Source organism: Myxocyprinus asiaticus, chromosome 46 (genome assembly GCF_019703515.2).
Source record: "Myxocyprinus asiaticus isolate MX2 ecotype Aquarium Trade chromosome 46, UBuf_Myxa_2, whole genome shotgun sequence".
NCBI lineage: Eukaryota > Metazoa > Chordata > Actinopteri > Cypriniformes > Catostomidae > Myxocyprinus > Myxocyprinus asiaticus.
Window position 1 is genome coordinate 5,091,746 of NC_059389.1, and position 18,108 is coordinate 5,109,853.

General features: G+C 39.6%; 1 protein-coding gene across 1 annotated transcript in view; it reads left to right on the forward strand.

The window, feature by feature from the left end:
- Nucleotides 1-1,307: 1,307 nt before the first annotated feature.
- The window catches only part of LOC127436245 (plexin-B2-like), a 223,914-nt gene continuing 207,113 nt past the window's right edge, over nucleotides 1,308-18,108 (forward strand). Inside the window, exon 1 of the mRNA XM_051690282.1 lies at nucleotides 1,308-1,584. The gene's annotated coding sequence lies outside the window, so the exon portion shown is untranslated. The remainder of the gene's footprint in view (nucleotides 1,585-18,108) is intronic.

Below are 18,108 nucleotides of genomic sequence, written 5' to 3' on the forward strand. Positions count from 1 at the left end.
TTTTTTTTTGTAAGTGCTCCGTTACAAAGTGCTCTATCCAAGGTGCTTCAAAGAATACCACGGTATTACTATGGTACATATCCAAAAACTATGGCATTACCATTGTACCATTTTCAAAAACATGGTTATACTATGGAACTTTTAAGTGCTCCATTACAAAGTGCACTATCCAAGATGCTTCAAAGTATACCATGGTATTACTACCGTATAGTCCTAAAAAACATGGTATTACTATTAATACATGCCCTAAACATGGTGTTACCATAGTACCATGTCCAAAAAACTTGGCAATACAATGGTACTTTTTTGTAAGTCCTACACTACAAAGTGCTCTATCAAAGGTGCTTCAAAGAATACATGGTATTACTATAGTATAGTCCTAAAAAACATGGTATTAGTATAGTGCATGCCTAAAAAAACATGGTATTACAACGGTACATATCCAAAAACTATGGCATTACCATTGTACCATTTTCAAAAACATGGTAATACTATGGAAATTTTTTGCAAGTGCTCCATTACAAAGTGCACTATCCAAGGTGCTTCAAAGTATACCATGGAATTACTACCGTATAGTCCTAAAAAACATGGTATTAGTATAGTGCATGCCCAAAAAACATGGTATTACCATGGCACATAACCAAAATACATGGTAATACCATGGTACTTTTTTGTAAGTGCTCCACTACAAAGTACTCTATCCAAGGTGCTTCAAAGAATATCATGATATTACTGTATTATGTCTAAAAAAACATGATATTAGTATAGTACATGCCCAAAAACATGGTAATACCATGGTACTTTTTTGTAAGTGCCCATTACATAGTGCTCTCCAATGTGCTTCAACAAAAACATGGTATTTCTGTATTATAGCCCTAAAAACATGGTATTAGTATAGTACATGTCCCAAAACATGGTATTACCATGGTACATTACCAAAAATACATGGCAATATGGTAATTTTTTGTAAGTGCTCCGTTACAAAGTGCTCTATCCAAGGTGCTTCACAGAATACCATAGTATTATTAAACAGTGTATTAAACAAAACATGGTTTTACAATGGAGCCATGTCCAAAAACTATGGTAAAACCACGTAAGAGCTAGAACAGATTTACAAAGTAAGCATTCGTTGGGAAGAGATGTTGCTTTAGGAAGAGATCGCAATAATCTCCCATCAAACACTAATCTTCACTGGATTAAAATAAAGCACCGAGTTCCATCATGTCTTCGCCTGTTTTCTCAGTTTTTGAAAGGGGAGGAGACAGACAGCCACAAATCGCTTTCGCTCCTCCGTTCGTTCGGGCAGGAAGAGGCAGGCGAGTGCGATCAGACCTCCCAGGTGTATATGAGTGTGTGTCGGTTTGTGTTTGCGCGCGTGTGTGTTCCAATCACACCTGTATGCATCATGTGATCGGGGCGTGGAGCGAGTAAACCGTCTGTTTATTCAGTAACCCAGAGCTGCAAATCTCCTCGCGCGCGAGCTGAGAGTAGCAAGTGAACTTTCCGTGCACGGACACCGGGAATATTTCTCTCGTTTTGAAAAGGAATCCGATATCTGGACGCTGCGGCTACTGTTCTGCCAAGGTGAGTGTATGTATGTGACCGCTGTGAATGTATGTTTGACGTTTCGTCTTTGTAAAAACAGATACTAAATTGCACGCATTATATCTGTAAGTTTATGATTTAAGCTCGCGTTTTTAAACTCCTGTGCAACATGCATCTGTTATTCGTGACGTTGATAATCAGAATGAACCGTGAAGCACGAGTTCACAATCCTGCTCTGCTTCAGACGGGACGGACATCCCGGGGGAACACGCGCTACACTATACGAACCCGAGTTAGATAAATGCATGAGGTGCATGTTGCATTTTAGATGATGTTCCAGTTGGGTTCATTTGCATCTGTCAAACCTAAAGCTGTAGGGTCAGTTAGTGGCATCGTTAAATATCTTGATCTGCCAGTTTGTACATCTGTGAATGTGAAATATATAATATATAAGGTTTTATTTGTTAACATTAGTAAATCCATTGGGTATCATGAACTAACAATGAACAATATTTTACAACATTTATTAACCTTGGTTAATTTTAACTTTTAAAAATTCAATTGTTCATTTTTAGTTCATGTTAGTTTATAATGCATGGATTAATGTTCACAAAAATCTATTAGTATATGTTGGAATTATCATTAACCAAGATTAATAAGTGTTGTTCATTGTTAGTTTAAGTTAACTGATATAAAAAAATACAACCTTATTGTAAAATGTTACCAAGTTATCATTGGTAGACATTTCATTGCCATTGTAGACTGAGTTGACCAACCCCAGTCAATGCATATCAATGGGGTTTTCAATGGCAAATTCGTTGTAAATATTTTTTTTTAAATAATAATTATTACAAATGGTACCCCCAGTCTTGAATGTGTTGTCACAGCTAGTGATAGACCAATCATTTTCCCCATTTTTAACCATTTTGATATTATCAGCAGCTGTCCAATAATTATTGGCTGGTTAACAGACATGTTAGTGGTGATGCACTTTTTTCCTCCCCCAATTTGGTATGCCGAATTCCCAGTGCGCTCTAGGTCCTTGTGGTGGCGTAGTGACTCGCCTCAATCCTGGTGTTGGAGGACGAATCTCAGTTGCCTTCGCGTCTGAGACCGCCAATCCGTGCATCTTATCACGTGGCTTGTTGAGCACATTACCGCGGAGACGTAGCGTGTGTGGAGTCTTCACGCTATTCTCCGCGGCATCCACGCACAACTCACCACGCGCCCCACCGAGAGCGATAACCACATTATAGCGACCACGAGGAGGTTAACCCACGTGACTCTATCCACCCTAGCAACTGGGCCAATTGGTTGCTTAGGAAGCCTGGCTGGATTCAAACATTTTCTGTTTTTAAAGTTTTTGTTGAGTTTAATATAAACATTGTGTACAATGATAATTGCAACTTATTTGGGCTAAAATACATTGGCCATTGGTAGGGCTGGGCCAATACAATCACATATGGATATATCGCGATCATTATTTTTCATGGTACTTTATCGATACTTCAACTTTCTCTGTATTTTGTGTATTCATATCATCTCCAACATTTAAATTATTAAGAAACGGGTCATCTAAAAAATACCTTTCTCAGTGCATTCAGAGACGCTATAGGTGTCTCTTTCACGTGTTTATCGCAGTTTCATTCACAATTCAGTTATGATATTGAATTTGTGATATGTTGCGATGGATTGAATTATGATGTATCGTGATGTGGTTGGCGAATCGGCGATACCCATTCCTAGCCACTGGTCACCCTGTAATTGTTGACCTACAGTATTTGGGTTTTTCTAGTCACGACCTTGCTTTTAAGGTCTTAATTGATGGATTTACTTTTAAAAGGAACGGATTTGGTTAAGTGTATTGTTTTCTTAAACTTTGCTCCATTGTTGTACGTGCATAGCATTATTGTGGTTTGTAAAACCACTAGTGATCTCTCTTGTACCAGAGCTGAAGTTTTCTATGGCTGTTACATTGTGTTTGGTTAAGCACCGACAGCACATCCCTTTTCAGTTCACTCATTTTTACATGTCTTTGCAACTGCTTGAGTACAACAGGTCTGGAGACAAGCTTTTTATGTGCCTTTAACTGTGTAGGTCCTGTTGTTTGTCTCTGCACACTGGCTCCATTCAGCTGGAGCTCTGAAGCTGTGCTTCAGCGTCTCTCTCTTATTGTACCGCCTTGTTGTGCCTCTAAATTGCGTCTTTATTGGGCTCTCCTGTATTTCTATGCAGCGCTCTACAGTGAAAGGGAGGAGACAACCCTGGGGGATTATCCTCATTAAATGGCTTTAAACAAACGAGCCAGATTAGCTGGGATTGGTCTCCGAGTGGGGGCAACAGAGCCAAGGGTGGGAGTGGCGTGGTGAAAAGAACAGTCCCAGCAGAGAGAGTCAAGGGTCTTCATAAATATACACCATCTGTGCTGAACCACCAGCATGAAACCAAGTCCTTCTCCTGCCCACAGGCTTATCTACCTTTCCGCAAGCATTTAGAATAGGCCGACTGTCCCTTATCTGAGCCACGAATGCGTGATGAATGTGCTCGCTGCACAGAGCTGAACGATTTCAGTCACCTTCCGAATGTCCCTGTGTTTTACACTCCGAAATCATATATTACCTACAATCACCTGTAGGGCTGTCAGTGAAAGCACTTGGCCTAAGCACTTGTGTTTATCACAAGCTAAATAAAGAAATAGCATTTGTCTGATGTTAGCCTGAGGATAAGGGGATGGTTTATATGTTCATGCCTTTTGTGTCAAGCTATTTTTGCATGTCCATTTCACCTTTTCTCTATAGTGTGTGGGTTCCTCCTTTTAGAGAGGCCTTATTTGCCATCGACAAAGAGTGATTCAGAATACTTTATTAAAGAAGAAATAGCACAGTACTTCCTTTTTTCCCGGTTGTTTGGCTAATTACTCACTCTTAAGCACGCACTGCTCTTTTTGTGTCTTTGGTCATTTTTGTTGCCTTAAATGTCAGGCTGCTCTGAATTTAAAATAATGCCTGTTGATTTTTGAAATTCTTGGAAATGGTTGATGTTTTTCTCGTTGGCAACAGTGTGTTGAGTCTAGCCTCACTGAAACGGCTTTGCACTGATATTCTGAAATAGTTTTGCAAATGTTTCCAAACACCCTTTGCGCATTGCTGTCTAGACCTCTTCTAGATGTTTTGTCTGAAAAGCAGTGTTGATGCCTCCAATATCTTCTTGTAGTTCACAGTTTACCTGAACAGGCCCTATTTTAAGACCGCTACATCTTATGTGCTGTGCTATGCAAAGTCAGTGGGCATGGCCAGAAAGTTTTGGTGTTTTCATGCATGCACAAAGCCTATGTGTGGTTGGCGAAATTATGTTTGCACACTTAAACGATACATGAAAAATGTTCTGATTGGCAGTGATTTTTTTCCGCAGTACGCAGAATGTTTGCTTTCGGACTATTTTCGCACTTGGTTCGATTGCTTAGTCCAAACTATTTTGTTTAGATTACACCTCCCCTTACCCAGAGATCACTGTTCATATTGAATTACACTCAGCACTTTATTAGGAACACCATGGTCCTGCTTATGTGCCTGACGTGGTCTTCTGCTGTTGTAGCTCATCCACCTCAAGGTTTGATGTGTTGTGCATTCTGAGATGCTATTCTGCTCACTACAATTGTACGAGTGGTTATCTGTGTTACCGTAGCCTTTCTGGTCAAAACAGTCTGGCCATTCTCTGTTGACCTCTCTCATCAACAAGGCATTTCCATCCACAGAATTGACGTCGCTGGATGTTTTTTGTTTTTGACACTATTCTGAGTAAACTCTAAAGAATGTTGTGCATGAAAATCTCAGGCGATCAGCAGTTACAGAAATACTCAAACCAGCCCGTCTGGCACCAACAATCATGCCACGGTTGAGATAATATTTTTTCATTTATTTTTTCTGATGGTTGATGTGAACTTTAACTGAAGCTCATGACCTGTATCTGCATGATTTTATGCATTGCACTGCTGCCACACGATTGGCTGATTAGATAATTGTATAAATAAGTAGGTGTACAGGTGTTCCTAATAAAGTGCTCAGTGAGTATATTTACATCTGAAATGTTTTACATTTGTGACATCAAGAATGGCACTGTGAGTACAGCGCGAGCGCAACATAATATTAAAGGCAGTTGTTCGCCACAGTAGCTAGGTAATAATTCAAATGGAAAAAATGCAAATTTCACTGCTTTATTCATGTTTTTGTTTAACAACCAAAACATAATACACAAAGATTGGCACTTGCGTCTCTCTGTGCGGATACATAGAGATGCGATTGCGTAGAATGCAAGCTGCTCGCCGCAGGCAAAAATGCTTTATACTATAATAAGCAAATTGTATGTCATCAACACTGGATCACTTGCGCAATTGTTAATTTTCACACCAATTTTGAATCGTAATGTTTGTAAATGAACTTGGATTTAGTTTGCTCGTTTTTACCAGAGTTCGGAAAACAGTTTTACCACCAGTTAAGCAAACCAAACTCTGACCTCAAGTGGAGTTGGGTCCACACCAAAAGTTGGGAACAGAAGAATTACTTGACAACTTGCCGTGTTGTGCATAGTTTGGACACCGTGTCTGTCACAAATAATTAAGTGCTACTGCAAGTTGATTCTGGGTGATTTTCTTTAGCTGTAGTTTCCCACGTTTGTGTTTACACTTTGACGAGCTCAGTTTCTTTGGCTTGTTTGTGAGTCAGACCTAGAAGGTCTCATTTTTGAGCTCTCTTCATTATGCTACCTGGGTGATGTGTGAAGTCAAAAGAGCAGTTTTAAGGCCCTCAACCCTCCGCAGGGCTGAGTTACATCAGATTACAGAGCGCATCATGGAAAATGATGGACATAAAGTGAGATCACATTAATTCTCACGCTTTCTAATCAATAGCTTGCTACAGATCTGTGCGGCCTGGGCGTATATATGCAGCCTACAGTTCAGACAGAGTCCTATCACTCCAGCTCATTCCCATACATCACTTGTGTGTTATATATACATCACTACAGGGTAGGTGTGATATTCAGCAGGAACCTGGCGATCAGTGTTAATCTCGTCAACAAAATTACAGATGAAGATTCTCATTTGATTTTGTGTATGATAACGAAAAATATGCATCTTGAGAAATTTGTTAATTAAAACATACTTTTGACGTAAATATGAGAAAAAAATAATGCTACAACACTTTTGTTTTTTGTGTTAATTATTTTCTTTAAAATGTTTTGTTTATTTTTACATATAAAACATTAATCTTTATGTATGATACATGTTTCAATAATTGTAAGTTCAAAATACAGAATATTTGGTTAAAGTTGTGTCAGTCACATTTTATATATATTTGTCTTTTTGCACATTGTCATCAACGTATACAAATAACATTTTATTATATGCCATTTTAGTCAGAGTAAAATGGACTAAAACAAATGAAAATGACATATTTTCATAAAAGGATATTTTCATCAAAAGACAAAAGAATATGACCACACTGCTGTCGATATGAAGTTGTATAGCCACAACATTAAAACCACCTGCCTAATATTGTGTAGGTCCCCCTCGTGCTGCCAAAACAGCGGCAACCCGCATCTCAGAAAAGCATTCTGAGATATTCTTCTCACCACAATTGTACAGAGTGGTTATCTGAGTTACTGTAGACTTTGTCAGTTCAAACCAGTCTGGCCATTCTCTGTTGACCGCTCTCATCAACAAGGCATTTCCGTCCACAGAACTGCTGCTCACTGGATGTTTTTGGCACTATTTTGAGTAAATTCTAGAGACTGTTGTTTGTGAAAATCCCAGGAGATCAGCAGTTACAGAAATACTCAAACCAGCCCATCTGGCACCAACAATCATCCATGCGATTATCTAATCACCCAATCGTGTGGCAGCAGTGCAGTGCATAAAATCATGCAGATAGGGTCAGGAGCTTCAGTTAATGGTCACATCAACTGTCAGAATGGGGAAAAAATTGTGATCTCAGTGATTTGGACCGTGGCATGATTGCTGGTGCCAGACGGGCTGGTTTGAATATTTCTGTAACTGCTGATCTCCTGGGAGTTTCATGCACAACAGTCTCTATAATTTACTCCGAATGGTGCCAAAAACAAAAAACACCCAGTGAGGGGCAGTTCTGCGGATGGAAATGCCTTGTTGATGAGAGAGGTCAACAGAGAATGGCCAGACTGGTTTGAACTGACAAAGTCTACGGTAACTCAGATAACCGCTCTGTACAATTGTTGTGAGAAGAATATCATCTCAGACCAACACTATATTAGGCAGGTGGTTTTAATGTTGTGGCTGATTGGTGTATGTCTGGGATGCGAAACAATAATATTGTGATTCTATGTTTAGTATATTGCGATTCAAATCTCACTTTATCTTTTTTGGACTTCGGTGCTTTGCGCAACAATTGCTAAAATGCGAGTAGTTTAGAGTAGCACAACTTAGTGTCAGTACCAAAAACATCCAACGTATTGTACCTGTCACGTTCTGTCTCTCTCATGTTTCCCTATGACTCTTATTTGAAGTTTTCTCCCGGACTTCATCTCCCATAGTGCACTGCCCTCATCACTTCCAGCTGTTCCTCATCATCCTCACCTGTCTTCCATCCCCTCATTAGTTACTTTGTGTATAAATACCCTCCTGTTTTGTTCATTGATTGTCAGTTCTTGTCCGTGTAACACTTGTGTTAGTTTGTTGATTTTGTTTATGGTATTCCACATTGTTTTATATCTCCCTCATCTTCTTCTTTAAAGCCTGCAAACAGATCCATCGCCCCTCTCACCTCTCCATCATCATCATTACCACATTTCGTGACAGTACCTTAGTTCCAGTGTGTTTGTTTAAAGAGTTTTATGAAAACTCTGGCAGTCTAGCTGTTTGGAGGATCTTTACGGACATCCAAATTAAATGAGCTATAGACGTACGTTATTCGTAGCTCGATCTGTGTTAGTTTGTTGACCCAAATGCCGCAATACGTTTTGCCATTTTACACTGTAGCAGAGTGTTGCTTATCTCTTCCCCCCGCCCCTTAAAAATATAAATGTGAAAATTGTAACAACAAATATTTATTAGCATAGTGATTCAGTATTGTGAGGTAAAGTATTGCAATACTCTGAAATAGCGTTCTCCCACACCCATCCTTTATTGAACACTTAGCCAAACTACAAGTAAACTAGGAACGTCTTGTCCACAAATATTATTCTCCTCCTTCACAATCAATTTTTCACCTCAATATAGTATCTTTCCCTCCCGTCTTTTCATGCCATCTGCTGATGGGCAGAAATCCATTTTCTCAGCTTCGTTCTGGTGACGCAGATAGCTTCTTGGTAGAAAAGTTGCTGTTCTAGGGAAAATAAGACACTGGAATGCATGGGAGGAACTTTTGCACATTCACACAACCTTCGCCTGCAGGAGAACAAGATCTCAAGCTTTTTCTTCAAAGAGTCGCATTACAAGCATAACATGCTATCAGCGCAGGCCGACACTGTGGCGCGGCGTAACATTACATCTGTGTGTGAGAAAGTGAGCGCTCTCACCCTCAAGACAGAATGATGGCATCCGTGTCAAACGTCTGCTCTTCCACAAACACGCTTTACTGTACTGATTTGGACTGAGCCCAGACAGGCTCTCCCTATGGAGCAAATGGGGCAAACGGGGATTAAGCCTAGTTCATGACTAAAAAGAGAGTCACCATTGACAATCTTAATTAGTCTAAGACTTTGCTTATTCTAGGCAACTGCCAAGTTCCAGACTGTTATAGTGGAAAATCTATTCAGCTTCCACTTGAAGGGTACCAATTCCAAATACACGCTTTTGTTAGATTAGAGACGGAAGGTTTTTGAATATGAAAGAGGAACAAGCTTTTCTTTCTGTTTAAAGTCAACATAAATCCCATTTGCAGCCCATTTTACTTATGTAATGTGAGCTGTTTCTGAGTGAAATAGGATATTCAATGAGTAAAATGTAGGGTGGGACTAATTACTAATTATGGTGGGATGGTGAAGTGGGCATTCCATTTCAGGATGGAACCAGACCTGAGTTGCTAAAACAATGCCTAAATAGTTTTTTGGTTATTGGTTAACATTGTTTAATAGCCTGTGCAGCTTATGTGTTGCAACGAAAAGGAAGACCAAGTTATTACATTTTGATGAAAGATTATGAATGTCAACATGAAATCAAAAAAGACTTCTTTTACTTTAATACATGTTCCTGGTCTTATTTTGCTCGATTCATTTTTAGTTATTCCAAAGAAAAACATGTTTTGTCTTAGGCCACGTCCACACTAGTATGTTTGAAAGCGCATTGATTTCGCTATGGTTACGCCTCTCATCGACACTGGAACTGTGTTTTCCGCTACCAAAAATTGGGCGTTTTGAACATACATTATCGCATACTTTGGCAAATGATGACGTTAGGAAACTAAAAACTTTCTCAAACTGAGGCGGGTTAGTGTAGATGTGTTTTTTTTATTTTTATTTTTTTTTAATCAAAATGAAATAACTTGCTCCACCTCTGAAACGACTTTCCTTTTCGCTGATGTCACCAAGCCGCCTTATTTTTTTAACTCCTCCCCTCCAACCACCTATCATCAAGAGACCACGCCCGGCTAGCTGCTGGTTCCTTCTGGTACGGAACTACCACTTTTCATGATCCAATCAATGGATGGATAAAGTCTTGCCCTGCATTTTTGTTTCTCGTTGAAGATGCTGTTTTGGAAATGGCCTACGCCACATTACCGAGTCATAACACTGTTGACTTTAAAATTCTGCTTGAGTACTAATAATTTGAGACTACTAATACATAAATTAGTGTTCTGCATATTGCTGAATAAAACTGTACCATCAGATTGTTTGGCGGTATTTGAAAGCTTCCAAAATGTTCCAACTCAGTTTAACCAACAGTCTGTCGAAACATTATTTCACTAAAAGATGAGTAATCTCTCATTTGAACTGATGCATGCTTTATTTATCTCTGCGTGTGGAGAGATTTAATGCTTGAACCCACCTCAGTTAAACGGATGAGTGCAAAATGCTCCCCTTGATGAGCATGACATCGCCGTTCCCCGCACCTTTGTTTCAGAGGGAGTATTTTTTTCATTCCGAAGAGGAATTTACATGTGCACTGAAGAGTGTAATTCATTTTACACCCAAATCTTGAGTAATGTCTTGTTCAATCTTCAAACAGAGCGGTTTCCTCACACAATGATTGTTTTTAATTACTGATACTACAGTTCTGGTTATGTGGGGTTCCTTGGGGTTCAGCTTATGTTTGTGGGTGTTTTTTGGCATGTAGGGTGTTGGAGTTGGGGGGCACTTGCCAGGCTGTTAATTAAGGAATAGACGACTCCCGGTGGAGCTCAAACACGTGAGTGAGGGGTCAGAAATTTGGCGACAGCTGGAAATCAAGGTCACACAAACCTGAGTGGAAAAAACTGAAAATAGGAGGGGCCATCTGGCAAGAAGTCTGTTAGGAGTTGAGTTGGTTGCCAAAGGAGGAGGTGGTTGCAATATTTTATTTTAAACTAATCCGGTGGCTTTTCTTGGATTCAAGAGTGAAAGACACTCAAAGAAAAGGAGAACTAGTTCACACAGTATTTTCTGCATATCTTAAGAGACCAATGTGGTATCATGGAAACACTTTTTTTATTCCATATGAGAGGAGTTCAGGAATCTTTTGTCTATGTGAAAATATTGGTCTTGTAATTGAAACCATTGTTCTGTAATGAGATCTCTAATCTCTTTTGAGGTCACAGCCTTTATATCCTATACCAGTGATAACAATTGGCTATACTAGGGGTGGGCGGTATGACCAGAATCTTGTATCACCAACATGGTAATTTCATTTCACAGTAATAGTGTATATATAGGTATTTTGCTGGACATTTAATGAAAAAATGGTTTATAGCTGTTGAAAACTAGGTGATATACGCACACCTTTGACCACATGTAAGTTGAATTCTTTAAAGGGATAGTTCACCCAAAAATGAAAATGCTCTCATCATTTACTCACCCTCATGCCATCCCAGATGTGTATGACTTTCTCTCTTCTGCTGAACACAAAGGTTTTTATAAGGATATTTAAGCTCTCTAGGTCTATTCAATGCAAGTGAATGGTGACCAAAACTTTGAAGCTCCAAAAACCCTAAAAAAAAAAAAATAATATATATATATATATATATATATATGCACTTTCACCAGCCCTCCTATGCACACTCACGAGAGGACCTGAGAGTTTAGTTTAGTTTTTTAGCGATTCACATTCTTTGTGCATATCGCCACCTACTGGGCTGGGGAGAAAGAAAAAAATGGAGGGAAAAAGCAAAGGAAAATAATAAATAAGTCATATTTGCCCAACAGCCCAATAGGTGACGATATGCACGAAGAATGCGAATTGGCAAAAAAACTGAAGACGAAGAACTCATGAACATGCATTGGAGGGCTGTTTGAAAGTAGAGTTATAGTAAAAATAATAAAAAAAAAGACTTAAAAATATTGATCTGTTTCTAACCCAAACCTATCATATCGCTTCTGAAGACATGGATTTAACCCCTGGAGTCATATAGATTACTTATATGTGGCCTTTATGTGCTTTTTGGAGCTTCAAAGTTTTCGTCACTATTCACTTTTTTCAATTTGTCCAAAAATCTTTGTGTTCAGCAGAAGAAAGAAAGTCATACACATCAAGGAAAGTAATTTTCATTTTTGGGTGAACTATCTCTTTAAAAATGTGCCAGTTGTGAACAACTAAACTTGCCTTGTTCCCAAGAAACACGCCTTAACAATTAAGTTCATCCTTGTCTTGACTTGTTTGGGACACGTACCACTCTGTATTTTTACTTACCTACATGTTTTTTGTTTTTTTTACATTAATAACATGTAAATAGCGTAAGTCAGTCTTGCCCATTGTAACAGTTAAAGGACGGACAAGGAGGAGTGGGGAACCGACTGAACAGTCAACGTAAAGTTTAATAAGAAACTCAAAATAAAACAAACATAAACATAAGGACACACATGCTCGCGCACGCATACACACACACACACACACACACACACACACACACACACACACACACACACACACACACACAGACAGCTTCGTGCGTCTCTCTGTCTCCTCTCCTTAAATACTCCCGCCGCCCCTCTCTGGAACTTGGGTTCGCTTGGGTTCTGATACCTGTAGAACATTCCAGAGACCCAGATTGTGTTTGGAAATGAACACTTAGAGGGGTTTAGCTTGTTAGCAGACAATCATAAGCCCACAGAGGTGAAGGGGAAAACTTGTGTTGCTCTGGGACTCACTGTGGAAACATTCCAAAGCTGATTCAGAGCCAGGAATTCCAGCTATGTACATCAAACCCAAGAGAAAAAGAGGTGGCCGCTCGGAGATGCCGAGGCCTTTTCATGTTTGTTGTTTTGCTTCCTGACCTCTGTAATGTCTTGCCCGAGTAACTTCCCCCTCCCTGAACTTAATTTTCTTATCATTGAACAAAATGAAGAAGGAAAAACAAACAGTTCCTTCTGGACTTTCTGCTGTGTTCATGATCTTTGCCTCATTTTTTGGTTCCTCTTATCCCTTCTCGTGTTTCAGTTCCCTTCTCTTTTTCAGTCTTTTGTCATGATTTCCGTTTGTATTTTTTTTTTCTCTCTCCTGTGTCCGATGCCTCAGGGCGGGGATCTGTCCTCCAAGCTGTGACTCGGTGAGGGTGTTGTTACAGATGTGTGTCTGCAGTTGGCTGGGTCTATTTAGTCTGATCCGATCTGACACCCACTCCACTCCATCTGACTCATCTGGGTCGTGACTCCACCACATAGACCTGTAGCTCTTTGTATAAACACATGGTTTTTTTATTTTTTATGAACACTTAAAAGGTACTGTGACTGCACAATGATGCTGTGATATATCCCATAGTACTGAATGATTACTATTTTCATATACAGTTGTATTTGAAGTATATTTTTTATACTCTATATTACCATGGTATCATGTCCAAAAAACATGGTAATACAATAGTACTTTTTTGTAAGTAGCCTACTTTCTTGCTAAAAAGTAGTGTAGTGTTACTATCAGTACACTGATGATATCAGATGGTCATACAATGGTGCTTTAATATGTCCCTGTGATGATGAGGAGGGCATGGCCGGGCCGTGATGGTGCACGGCCGGCGCTGAATCTGCTGATCAGCGGAAGAGCGAGATAAAGGAGAGCCGGAGGCGCCAGTTCAAGAGAGAGAGAGAGACGCACGCGGCAGCACTGCATGTGTGTCTGTGTTCATTTATGTTTGTTTAAAGTTAAGTTTGACATTAAAACTTTGTTTACTGTTCAGCCGGTTGCCGCCGCCTCCTTGCCCATCGTTTACCTGTTACAGTCCCATGGTACTGAATGATAACTATTTTCATATACTATAGTATTTAAAGGGTATGTCAAAGAATGCCCAAAAAACATAGTATTACCATGGGACCATTTCCGAAAACATGGTATTACTGTAGTGCCATGTTTAAAAAAAAAAAAAACATGGAATTACCATGGTACCATATCCAAAAACATAGTATTACTGCAGTGTCATGTCTAGAAAAATTGGTAATACCATGGTAGTTTTTGTAAGTGGTTCCTTGCAAAAAAGTACAGTGAGAGAAAAGTACAGGTATCATGGTACAGTGGTGGTATGGTAAAACCAAGGTAGATTAACGATGTACTGAATCATTACTATTTTCATGAACTCTTATGCAAAAGTACGTCAAAGAATACCATGGCATTACTATTTTGTAAGTTTAAGAATGTATTTAATACACAAGTATAGCTTTCTCTCATTTTCAGATGTGAGATTTATTCTTTTCTTTTGTGTGTTTCAGCTTTTGGTTAGCACTTTAGAATCTTTTACTTTAGGCAATCTCTCAGAATTCAAAGTTTAGCTTTTAGCAGAGCTGTAGTTTTCATGGATTAGTTTTATGACTCTAAACACAAACAAATGGCTGCATTTAAGCAAATGACATCACAGTCTATGCCACAGACCATATAAACATGTTTAAACGCACGCTAGCAACTGCTAACAGACGCAAAAAACATGCCACCCTGCTTTTGATGATAATACAAACCACAGACACCACACCATTTTGCACATAAACCCAGAAAAACACTCACTTCCCAAACTTTCACACAGACAGTTCCTGCTTCGTAGTTTCAGCTAATGCGTTAGCATGTGTTTGAGGTCAACATTAGCATTTTGTTGCTGTTTAGACCTTTAATTATCATAAGCTTTAGAAGGGCTGTGGTTGGAGGCGGGAAATGTTAAGACTGTGCTCTTTGGGGGCCTGGGTAGCTCAGCAAGTAAAGACGCTGACTACCACCCCTGGAGTCACGAGTTCGAATCCAGGGCATGCTTAGTGACTCCAGCCAGGTCTCCTAAGCAACCAAATTGTCCCGGTTGCTAGGGAGGGTGGAGTCACATGGGGTAACCTCCTCGTGGTCGCTATAATGTGGTTCTCACTGTCGGTGGGGCACGTGGTCAGTTGTGTGTGGATGCCGCGGAGAATAGCGTGAAGCCTCCATATGCGCTACGTCTCCGCGGTAACGTGCTCAACAAGCCACATGATAAGATGTGCGGAGACCTGAAGGTCTCAGACGCGGAGGCAACTGAGATTCGCCTTCCGCCACCCAGATTGAGGCGAGTCACTACGCCACCACATGGACCTAGAGCGCATTGGGAATTGGGCATTACAAATTGGGGAGAATAGGGGAGAAAAAAAGAAAAAAAAGACTTGACCCCTATACACAGTGATCGTAAACTGTTAAATTAACACATTTATGTTGATGCTAAATTGGAAATAAGCATTCTCAGGAAACATGGGTCATCTCATCTATAGAAATCTGCAAATCAGCTTGTGGGGATTTTGTTTCCAACAACTGTGGTCATGATAAATCCTACCAGTATTTTGAAAAAACAAGTTTATTCATAATGTCTGTTGGGGCATACCGAAGGAGCGGTTTTGGCTGGTTAGCATTTAGCCCCTACTGTTGCTATATCTGCTGCTGGAAAGTGCTTTCTCCTTTCAAAAGTATTGTATTCTGACAATTTGATTTGCTAGTAGCAACAAATAAATTATCTCAATATTAATTAGTATAGAAAAGGTTTTGCCAAAGCCATATTTTCTTTGAGATGAATGGGAATGCTAACGAATATCTATTTCCAGGTATTCTTGTTGTGTATGATCATGTTTAGCGAGTGATCTCCAGAGATCTACACTCATTTGTTGTTCTGTTGGGATATTTAGAGAAGAGCTTTCTTCCCTACTTTGTTTCTCATTTTATAAAGTGCCATTTTTTGGGTGGATCGGGTACACTTCCAACCACCATAAAACCGACTCGCTGTGGCATTTATTTTCAGCAGTAATAAAAATGACCAGCCTTTCGTAATTAGTATGTTCTTTTACTGCCTTCATTTACATGACTATAAACCTCAAGAAAATCCACAAAAATGACCCTTTCCTTAATGTGACTGTTATGGAAGTGTATTGTGTTATGGGGAAAAAAAGATGCAATCAAAGTGAATGGTGACTGAGAATAACATTCTGCCTAATATCTCTTTTGGGTTCCACGGAAGAAAGACGTACAGGTTTAGAACAAAACTGGGGTGAGTAAATGATGACAAAATGTTCATTTTTGGGTGAAATTTCCCTTGAAGGTACAGCAGAAATATGAAGAATGCTGTTGGCGATCATAAGTCTGTTCTGTATCTACAGCTTTACCTGAAGATCTGTTTTCCTGCAGAGATTCTTTTATTGGTCTGGGGGTGGATGATACTTCACCATAATCAACTATATATTGTTTCACAATCCCCTCTCAGAACCTGCTCAGGGTTTTGTGTGAGAAATTTGAATCCAAGGTGATATGATTATTATAATTTTTTTAAATTCTCAAAGCTGTTCATGTTGAAGTTCTTCACGCCTGTACTTCGAGGTTAATTAACAAGACAAAAAAACAAAAAAACCCAAAACTTTTTTTAACACTTGAATTGTGTGGTTCATCTAAGTAGTGATTCTGCAGAATAAAAAAAATAGGGGATTTTCATGTCATTAAATCACAAAGAAAATACAATTGAGAGACATTTGTTGATGGACTGTAAAAGTATAGTGCTATAAAACAGATGGATGGCATAGCTCAGATAGTTTCATCTTTGTAGAATTTTCTAAGAAATGTTTGTGTTTGTATTTAAATCTTTGGCTTTTGATTGCTGACTTTGGTAAATTGGCAAAGCTGAGGAAAGTCTGAGACATTGTTAAGATCTCCTCTGAAACTCTAGAGGATTTTGCGCTGGAGAATAATCTTGAAGCATCTCAATTTGCTCTCCATTTAATCTCATTGCTGTCTAGGAGAAATGGAGATCACTTATGTAATTTGTACCTTCCTATGGGTACATTTTATGAATTCCAGACCAATTAAGATCAGCCAAATGGAGAGAGAATGAGACCTGGATTTGTGCCGCAATTCAAGATCCAAATTGGTTTTGTGCTGGCTGCTTTTCTCAGTGACAGAAAATCTCATTAGAAATCTCCCTGTAAGCTCATTAAACAAAGTGACATCGCCATCAGTGAGTGAGCAAGTGACCAGAGCTTAGCCTAACAATGAAAACGACTTCAGAGTCAACCATATCAGGCCAGGATTTTCTGTCCTTTTGAAAGTGTGTGAAACTGCTAACAAACTGTTACTGTGAGATGCTTTTGGTTTGTACCCCAATGTACCATCTGTACGCATGAGGGTCAACCCTCCTGCTGGGTTAAATGGCTTCTTTAAGCACATGCTTTAAATGACTAACTAAAAATAACGTCGCGACTCAGTCAATCCAGAAGTAATTGCGGCGGAGAGGCTAATGGTTTGGCTAGCCCCCCTGTAGAGCCCAGCGGCAAGACCTTTCTCTCGCTGATAGATTTTAAGACCCGAGGATTCGATTTGTGCCAACATTTGTCCGACAAGAGCTCTGACTGAATAGTTTCAAGCTCAAAGCTTGAAAAGCAACAACAAACATTGGCCTGCTGTTTTCATTCTCAACAACACTAATCGATTTTGATTTGCAATGGATTTGCTAAATATTAGCTCTGACACACGCCTTTTAATAATCCTTCAAATTCTTCTTTCTTCTTTGCTGATACTTTGGCTTTTCTCCTCTCGTTCAGGGTTTTGTACCCAAGCCTAAGGGGAGGGTGTAGCAGACAAGTGAATTCCTCATAACTAAATCTGATCAATAATGCAATGATATCTGTGAATGACCGTGTTTGGATTCAATCTCACCTGCGTCTACACAGCCTTCGCTTCAACAAGGAGGACCGTCCTTGAGCCAAGCCCACGTAGAAGCGCATTAGAGGGTGTTTGTGTCTGGCGTATGTGTTCCCTGTAGGCACACTTGCTTATCAAAGGAAGTGATCTCATTACCAGGTTCAGGACGTGTGGAGGTGCCAATCTAACTGTTGTGATTAGTTGTGCTTTGTGAGGGGGTCCTGGACCCCTGCTGTCTCCGATCGTCTCATCTCTTTCCAGCACCAAGCAGAGAGTTGTTATGC